A 10183-nucleotide genomic window follows, 5' to 3' on the forward strand; every position below is an offset into this window, starting at 1 on the left:
TCTGCTCCCTGCTCCTAGAACCTTCTGGTCAAGCTAAGTTTGGATTTTCCTGTTTTGGTGTTTTGCTTTATTTGGTTTTTAGTCCAGCCTGCAGATATGTGATTCTTGCTGCTGGTTGCTCTAGTGGGCTGAAATTGCTCCTCATGTACCATGAGTTGGCACATGAGTTCAAGTAATTTCAGGATGGTTTTTTGAAGGGTTTTTCGCTGACCGCGCAGTTCACTTTTGTATCCTCTGCTATCTAGCTTTAGCGGGCCTCATTTTGCTGAAACTGTTTTCATACTGCGTATGTGCTTTCCTCTCATTTCACCGTCATTATATGTGGGGGGCTGCTATTTCTGTGGGGGATTTCTCTGGAGGCAAGAGAGGTCTGTGTTTCTTCTAATAGGGGAAGTTAGATCTTCGGCTGGAGCGAGACGTCTAGGATCATCGTAGGCACGTTCCCCGGCTACTTTTATTTGTGTGTTAGGTTCAGGGTCGCGGTCAGCTCAGGTTCCATCGCCCTAGAGCTTGTTTGTATCTGTGCTTGTCCTTTAGTGATCCCCTGCCATTGGGATCATGACAGTATAACCGGCCCACAAAGTGTTAATTGTATTGGCTGAAGTAGGAGGATAAGTAGTCTGAGGAATTTTTTTTTTTTTTTTTTCTTTCTCTTTCCCTCAGAGTTTGCTGCCTAGCCTTATTGCAGCCTGGCTACTTCCTCCTCCTCTTAATCTTTGAATGGCTTTGATCCCAGCTGTTTATCATGGACGTCCAGAGTTTGGCTTCCAGCCTGAATAATCTTGCCACTAAGGTTCAAAATATACAGGATTTTGTTGTACATGCTCCTATGTCTGAACCTAGAATTCCTGTCCCAGAGTTTTTTTCTGGAGATAGATCTCGTTTTCTGAATTTTAGGAACAATTGCAAGTTGTTTCTTTCTTTGAAATCTCGCTCCTCTGGAGACCCTGCTCAGCAAGTCAAGATAATTATATCTTTCCTCCGGGGTGACCCTCAGGATTGGGCATTTGCATTGGCACCAGGGGACCCTGCGTTGCTTAATGCGGATGCGTTTTTTCTGGCATTGGGTTTGCTCTATGAGGAACCTAACCAAGAGATTCAGGCTGAAAAAGCTTTGTTGGCCCTCTCTCAGGGGCAAGATGAAGCAGAAATTTATTGTCAAAAATTTCGGAAGTGGTCGGTACTTACTCAGTGGAATGAGTGCGCTCTGGCTGCAAAGTTTAGAGATGGCCTTTCTGAGGCCATTAAAGATGTTATGGTGGGGTTCCCTGCGCCTGCTGGTCTGAATGAGTCTATGACTATGGCTGTTCAGATTGATCGGCGTTTACGGGAGCGCAAACCTGTGCATCATTTGGCGGTGTCGTCTGAACCGTCACCTGAGATAATGCAATGTGATAGAATTCAGTCCAGAAGTGAACGGCAAAAGTATAGGCGGAAAAAAGGGTTGTGCTTTTATTGTGGTGATTCAGCTCATGTTATATCAGCATGCTCTAAACGCACAAAAAAGGTTGATAAGTCTGTTGCCATTAGTACTCTACAGTCTAAGTTCATTCTGTCTGTGACTCTGATTTGTTCATTATCATCCATTTCCGTCGATGCCTATGTGGATTCAGGCGCTGCCCTGAGTCTTATGAATTGGTCATTTGCCAATCGCTGTGGGTTTAGTCTGGAGCCTCTGGAAGTCCCTATTCCTTTGAAGGGAATTGACTCTACACCTTTGGCTATGAATAAACCTCAGTACTGGACACAAGTGACCATGCGTATGACTCCTGTTCATCAGGAGGTGATTCGCTTCCTGGTACTGTATAATTTGCATGATGTCCTAGTACTTGGTCTGCCATGGTTACAAACTCATAATCCAGTCCTTGACTGGAAATCAATGTCTGTGTTAAGCTGGGGTTGTCAGGGGGTTCATGATGATGCACCTCCAATTTCTATCGCTTCATCTACTCCTTCTGAGATTCCTGTGTTTTTGTCTGACTATCGGGATGTTTTTGAGGAGCCTAAGCTCAGTTCGCTTCCTCCTCACAGGGATTGCGATTGTGCTATAAATTTAATTCCAGGCAGTAAATTTCCTAAAGGTCGTTTGTTCAATCTGTCAGTGCCAGAGCATACTGCTATGCGGGATTATGTTAAGGAGTCCTTGGAAAAGGGACATATCCGTCCATCTTTGTCCCCTTTGGGAGCAGGTTTTTTTTTCGTGGCCAAAAAAGATGGTTCCTTGAGGCCTTGTATAGATTATCGTCTTTTGAATAAGATTACCGTAAAATATCAGTATCCTTTGCCATTGTTGACTGATTTGTTTGCTCGCATTAAGGGGGCTAAATGGTTCACTAAGATTGATCTTCGGGGTGCGTATAATCTTATACGAATAAAGCAAGGTGATGAGTGGAAATCCGCATTTAATACGCCTGAGGGCCATTTTGAGTATTTGGTAATGCCTTTTGGACTTTCTAATGCTCCTTCAGTCTTCCAGTCCTTTATGCACGATATTTTCCGTGAATATCTGGATAAATTTATGATTGTGTATTTGGATGATATTTTGTTTTTTTCTGATGACTGGGAGTCTCATGTTCAGAAGGTCAGGAAGGTGTTTCAGGTCCTGTGGGCCAATTCCTTGTTTGTAAAAGGCTCAAAGTGTCTCTTTGGAGTCCAGAAGATTTCTTTCTTGGGGTATATTTTTTCCCCTTCTACTATTGAGATGGATCCCGTCAAGGTTCAGGCTATTTGTGACTGGACGCAGCCTACATCTCTTAAGAGTCTACAGAAGTTCTTGGGCTTTGCTAATTTCTATCGTCGTTTTATAACTAATTTTTCTAGTGTTGTTAAGCCTTTGACGGATTTGACTAAGAAGGGTGCTGATGTTGCTAATTGGTCTCCTGCGGCTGTGGAGGCCTTTCAGGAACTTAAGCGCCGGTTTTCTTCTGCTCCTGTGTTGCGTCAGCCTGATGTTTCACTCCCTTTTCAGGTTGAGGTTGATGCTTCCGAGATTGGAGCGGGGGCGGTTTTGTCACAGAGAAGCTCCGATGGCTCAGTGATGAAGCCATGCGCGTTTTTTTCTAGAAAGTTTTCGCCGGCTGAGCGGAATTATGATGTTGGTAATCGGGAACTTTTGGCCATGAAGTGGGCATTTGAGGAGTGTCATTGGCTAGAGGGTGCTAGACATCGTGTGGTGGTCTTGACTGATCACAAAAATTTGATTTACCTTGAGTCTGCCAGGCGTCTGAATCCTAGACAGGCTCGTTGGTCACTGTTTTTCTCTCGTTTCAATTTTGTGGTTTCATAGCTGCCAGGTTCAAAGAATGTGAAGGCGGATGCTCTTTCTAGGAGTTTTGTGCCTGACTCCCTTGGAAATTCTGAGCCCTCTGGTATCCTTAGGGATGGGGTGATTTTGTCTGCTGTCTCCCCAGACTTGCGACGTGCTTTGCAGGAGGTTCAGGCGGGTAAACCTGATCGTTGTCCGCCTGAGAGACTGTTTGTTCCAGATAATTGGACCAGTAGAGTCATCTCCGAGGTCCATTCTTCTGCGTTGGCAGGTCATCCTGGAATATTTGGTACTAGAGACTTGGTGGCCAGGTCTTTTTGGTGGCCTTCCTTGTCGAGGGATGTGCGTTCTTTTGTGCAGTCTTGTGAGGTTTGTGCTCGGGCTAAGCCTTGCTGTTCTCGGGCCAGTGGATTGTTGTCACCTTTGCCTATCCCGAAGAGGCCTTGGACGCACATTTCCATGGACTTTATTTCGGATCTCCCTGTCTCTCAAAAAATGTCCGTCATCTGGGTTGTGTGTGATCGCTTTTCTAAAATGGTTCATCTGGTACCCTTGCCTAAGTTGCCTTCCTCCTCTGAGTTGGTCCCTCTGTTTTTTCAGAATGTGGTTCGTTTGCATGGGATTCCTGAGAACATCGTTTCTGACAGGGGATCCCAGTTTGTGTCTAGATTTTGGCGGACGTTCTGTGCTAAGATGGGCATTGATTTGTCCTTTTCGTCTGCATTCCATTCTCAGACGAATGGCCAGACTGAACTAACTAATCAGACCTTGGAAACTTATTTAAGGTGTTTTGTTTCTGCTGATCAGGATGACTGGGTTACCTTTTTGCCGCTGGCCGAGTTTGCCCTTAATAATCGGGCTAGTTCTGCTACCTTGGTTTCTCCTTTCTTTTGTAATTCGGGGTTTCATCCTCGTTTTTCCTCTGGTCAGGTGGAACCTTCTGATTGTCCTGGAGTGGACATGGTGGTGGATAGGTTGCATCGGATTTGGAGTCTTGTGGTGGACAATTTGAAGTTGTCCCAGGAGAAGGCTCAGCAGTTTGCTAATCGCCGTCGCCGCGTGGGTCCTCGACTTCTTGTTGGTGACTTGGTGTGGTTGTCTTCTCGTTTTGTTCCTATGAAGGTCTCTTCTCCTAAGTTCAAGCCTCGGTTCATCGGTCCCTATAGGATCTTGGAAATTCTTAACCCTGTGTCGTTTCGTTTGGATCTCCCGGCATCGTTTGCTATTCATAATGTGTTTCTTCGGTCGTTGTTGCGGAAGTATGAGGTACCTGTTGTTCCTTCGCTTGAGCCTCCTGCTCCAGTGCTGGTGGAGGGAGAATTGGAGTATGTTGTGGAGAAGATCTTGGATTCTCGTGTTTCCAGACGGAAACTCCAGTATTTGGTCAAGTGGAAGGGTTATGGTCAGGAGGATAATTCTTGGGTGGTTGCCTCGGATGTTCATGCTGATGATTTGGTTCGCGCTTTTCATAGGGCTCATCCTGGTCGCCCTGGTGGTTCTCGTGAGGGTTCGGTGACCCCTCCTCAAGGGGGGGGTACTGTTGTGAGTTCTGTTTTTGGGCTCCCTCTGGTGGTTGCTGATGGTACTGGGTGACTTGTCTTTCCTGGGTTTCTGGGTTCCACCTGTTCCATCAGCATATGGGAGTTTCCTATTTAACCTGGCTTTGCTGGCATTTCCTCGCCGGTTATCAATGTATCCAGTGTGTCTTGTTACCTCTGCTCCCTGCTCCTAGAACCTTCTGGTCAAGCTAAGTTTGGATTTTCCTGTTTTGGTGTTTTGCTTTATTTGGTTTTTAGTCCAGCCTGCAGATATGTGATTCTTGCTGCTGGTTGCTCTAGTGGGCTGAAATTGCTCCTCATGTACCATGAGTTGGCACATGAGTTCAAGTAATTTCAGGATGGTTTTTTGAAGGGTTTTTCGCTGACCGCGCAGTTCACTTTTGTATCCTCTGCTATCTAGCTTTAGCGGGCCTCATTTTGCTGAAACTGTTTTCATACTGCGTATGTGCTTTCCTCTCATTTCACCGTCATTATATGTGGGGGGCTGCTATTTCTGTGGGGGATTTCTCTGGAGGCAAGAGAGGTCTGTGTTTCTTCTAATAGGGGAAGTTAGATCTTCGGCTGGAGCGAGACGTCTAGGATCATCGTAGGCACGTTCCCCGGCTACTTTTATTTGTGTGTTAGGTTCAGGGTCGCGGTCAGCTCAGGTTCCATCGCCCTAGAGCTTGTTTGTATCTGTGCTTGTCCTTTAGTGATCCCCTGCCATTGGGATCATGACACCTGGGCACAAATAAGGAAGTTGGGGGTGGCGGTGGCATGGGGGTGGGGTTAGAACAGTTAATAATTTAAGAAAGAATAAAGGTACAGAGAGGAACATCAAGTGCATGTATACTAATGCCAGAAGCCTCGCCAACAAAATGGATGAATTAGAACTAATGTTGTTGGAGCATAATTATGACATGGTGGGGATATCTGAAACATGGCTGGATGAGAGCCATGACTGGGCTGTTAACTTGCAGGGCTATAGCCTGTTCAGAAATGACCGTACAGATAAGCGAGAGGGTGGGGTGTGTCTATATGTAAAATCATCCTTAAAACCCATCCTGCGTGATAATATAGGTGAATTTAATAAAAATGTAGAATCCCTGTGGGTGGAGACAAGGGGAGGGGGAAAAATAATAAATTACTGATAGGGGTTTGTTATAAATCTCCAAAAATAATGGAAGCAATGGAGAATATCCTCGTAAAGCAAATAGATGAAGCTGCGACTCAAGGGGAAATCATTATTATGGGGGACTTCAACTACCCTGAAATAGATTGGGGAACAGAAACCTGCAGTTCCAGCAAAGGTAATCGGTTTTTGACAACTATGAGAGACAATTACCTTTCACAACTGGTTCAGGACCCAAACAGAAGGGGGGCACTGCTAGACCTAATATTAACCAACAGGCCAAACCACATATCAAATATAAGGGTTGGGGGTCAATTGGGGAATAGTGATCACAAAATAATAAGTTTTCATGTATCCTTTAACCCCTTAATCCCATATGACGTACTATCCCGTCCAGGTGACCTGGGACTTAATTCCCAGTGACGGGATAGTACGTCATATGCGATCGGCCGCGCTCACGGGGGGAGCGCGGCCGATCGCGGCCGGGTGTCAGCTGACTATCGCAGCTGACATCCCGGACTATGTGCCAGGAGCGGTCACGGACTGCTCCTGGCACATTAACCCCCGGTACACCGCGATCAAACATGATCGCGATGTGCCGGCAGTACAGGGAAGCATCGCGCAGGGAGGGGGCTCCCTGCGGGCTTCCCTGAGACGATCGGTACACGGTGATGTACTCACCGTGTACCGAGCGTCTTCTCCCTGCAGTCCCCGGATCCAAAATGGCCGCGGGTCCTGCAGGGAGTACTTCCGGGTCGCCTGCAGGTGCTGGTAAGCCTGCAGCGATGTCAGTGAGATCGCCGATCTTACAGAGTGCTGTGCAAACTGTAAGATCGGCGATCTGTGATGTCCCCCCTGGGACAAAGTAAAAAAGTAAAAAAAAAAATTTCCACATGTGTAAAAAAAAAAAAAAAATTACTAAATAAATAAATTAAAAAAAAATATTATTCCCATAAATACATTTCTTTATCTAAAAAATTTTAAAAAAAACAATAAAAGTACACATATTTAGTATCGCCGCATCCGTAGCGACCCGACCTATAAAACTGTCCCACTAGTTAACCCCTTCAGTGAACACCGTAAAAAAAAAAAAAAACGAGCCAAAAAACAACGCTTTATTATCATACCGACGAACAAAAAGTGGAATAACACGCGATCAAAAAGACGGATATAAATAACCATGATACCGCTGAAAACATCATCTTGTCCCGCAAAAAACGAGCCACCACAAAGCATAATAAGCAAAAAAATAAAAAAGTTATAGTCCTGAGAATAAAGCGATACCAAAATAATTATTTTTTCTATAAAATAGCTTTTATCGTATAAAAGCGCCAAAACATAAAAAAATGATATAAATGAGGTATTGCTGTAATCGTACTGACCCGACGAATAAAACTGCTTCATCCACTTTACCAAACGCGGAACGGTATAAACGCCTCCCCCAAAAGAAATTCATGAATAGCTGGTTTTTGATCATTCTGCCTCACAAAAATCGGATCAAAAACTGTCAAGTGTCCAAAAATGTTACCAATAAAAACGTCAACTCATCCCGCAAAAAACAAGACTTCACATGACTCCGTGGACCGAAATATGGAAATATTATAGGTCTCAAAATGTGGAGACGCAAAAACTTTTTTGCTATAAAAAAGCGTATTTTAGTGTGTGACGGCTGCCAATCATAAAAATCCGATATAAAAAATGCTATAAAAGTAAATCAAACCCCCCTTCATCACCCCCTTAGTTAGGGAAAAATAATAAAATTAAAAAAATGTCTTTATTTCTATTTTCCCATCAGGGCTAGGGCTAGGGTTAGGGCTAGGGCTAGGGTTGGGGCTAGGGTTAGGGCTAGGGTTAGGGCTAGTGTTATGGCTATGGTTAGGGCTAGGGTTGGGGCTAGGGTTGGGGCTAGGGTTGGGGCTAGGTTTAGGGCTAGGGTTAGGGTTGGGGCTAGGGTTAGGGTTGGGGTTAGGGTTGGAGCTAAAGTTAGGGTTAGGGTTGGGGCTAAAGTTAGGGTTAGGGTTGGGGCTAAAGTTAGGGTTAGGGTTGGGGCTAAAATTAGGGTTAGGGTTTGGATTATATTTACGGTTGGGATTAGGGTTGGGATTAGAATTAGGGGTGTGTCAGGGTTAGGGGTGTGGTTAGGGTTACCGTTGGGATTAGGGTTAGGGGTGTGTTAGGGTTAGGGTTTCAGGTTGAATTGGGGAGTTTCCACTGTTCAGGCACATCAGGGGCTCTCCAAACGCGACATGGCGTCCGATCTCAATTCCAGCCAATTCTGCGTTGAAAAAGTAAAACAGTGCTCCTTCCCTTCCGAGCCCAAACAGGGGTTTACCCCAACATATGGGGTATCAGCGTACTCAGGACAAATTGGACAACAACTTTTGGGGTCCAAGTTCTCTTGTTATCCTTGGGAAAATAAAAATGTCGGGGGCTAAAAATCATTTTTGTGGGAAAAATACGTTTTTTTTTAATTTTCGCGGCTCTGCGTTGTAAACTGTAGTGAAACACTTGGGGGTTCAAAGTTCTCACAACAAATCTAGATAAGTTCCTTGGGGGGTCTAGTTTCCAATATGGGGTCACTTGTGGGGGGTTTCTACTGTTTGGGTACATCAGGGGCTCTGCAAATGCAACGTGACGCCTGCAGACCAATCCATCTAAGTCTGTATTCCAAATGGCGCTCCTTCCCTTCCGAGCTCTGCCATGCGCCCAAACAGTGCTTCCCCCCACATATGGGGTATCAGCGTACTCAGGACAAATTGGACAACAACTTTTAGGGACCAATTTATCCTGTTACCCTTGTGAAAATACAAAACTGGGGACTAAAAAATCATTTTTGTGAAAAAAAAAAAGAATTTTTATTTTCACGGCTCTGCGTTATAAACTGTAGTGAAACACTTGGGGGCTCAAAGCTCTCAAAACACATCTAGATAAGTTCCTTAGGGGGTCTACTTTCCAAAATGGTGTCACTTTTGGGTGGTTTCAATGTTTAGGCACATCAGGGGCTCTCCAAACGCAACATGGCGTCCCATCTCAATTCCAGTCAATTTTGCATTGAAAAGTCAAATGGCGCTCCTTCCCTTCCGAGCTCTGCCATGCGCCCAAACAATGGTTTACACCCACATATGGGGTATCAGCGTACTCAGGACAAATTGCACAACAACTTTTGTGGTCTAATTTCTTCTCTTACCCTTGGGAAAATAAAAAATTGGGGGCAAAAAGATCATTTTTGTGAAAAAATATGATTTTTTATTTTTACGGCTCTGCATTATAAACTTATATGAAGCACTTGGTGGGTCAAAGTGCTCACCACACATCTAGATAAGTTCCTTAAGGGGTCTACTTTCCAAAATGGTGTCACTTGTGGGGGGTTTCAATGTTTAGGCACATCAGGAGCTCTCCAAACGCAACATGGCGTCCCATCTCAATTCCAGTCAATTTTGCATTGAAAAGTCAAACGGCGCTCCTTTCCTTCCGAGCTCAGCCATGCGCCCAAACAGTGGTTTATCCCCACATATGGGGTATCAACGTACTCAGGACAAATTGTACAACAACTTTTGGGGTCCATTTTCTCCTGTTACCTTTGGTAAAATCATACAAATTGGAGCTGAAATAAATTGTGTGTGAAAAAAAGTTAAATGTTCATTTTTTTTAAACATTCCAAAAATTCCTGTAAAACACCTGAAGGGTTAATAAACTGCTTGAATGTGGTTTTGAGCACCTTGAGGGGTGCAGTTTTTAGAATCGTGTCACACTTGGGTATTTTCTATCATATAGACCCCTCAAAATGACTTCAAATGAGATGTGGTCCCTAAAAAAAAAATGGTGTTGCAAAAATGAGAAATTGCTTGTCAACTTTTAACCCTTATAACTCCCTAACAAAAAAAAATTTTGTTTCCAAAATTGTGCTGATGTAAAGTAGACATGTGGAAAATGTTACTTATTAAGTATTTTGCATGACATATCTCTGTGATTTAAGGGTATAAAAATTCAAAGTTGGAAAATTGCGAAATTTTCAAAATTTTTGCCAAATTTCTGTTTTTTTTCACAAATAATCGCAAGTTATATCGAATAAATTTTACCACTATCATGAAGTACAATACGTCACGAGAAAACATTGTCAGAATCGCCAAGATCCGTTGAAGCATTCCAGAGTTATAACCTCATAAAGGGACAGTGGTCAGAATTGTAAAAATTGGCCCGGTCATTAACGTGCAAACCACCCTCGGGGCTTAAGGGGTTAAAAAGATG

This window comes from Ranitomeya imitator, chromosome 1 (assembly GCF_032444005.1).
Source record: "Ranitomeya imitator isolate aRanImi1 chromosome 1, aRanImi1.pri, whole genome shotgun sequence".
Classification (NCBI taxonomy): domain Eukaryota; kingdom Metazoa; phylum Chordata; class Amphibia; order Anura; family Dendrobatidae; genus Ranitomeya; species Ranitomeya imitator.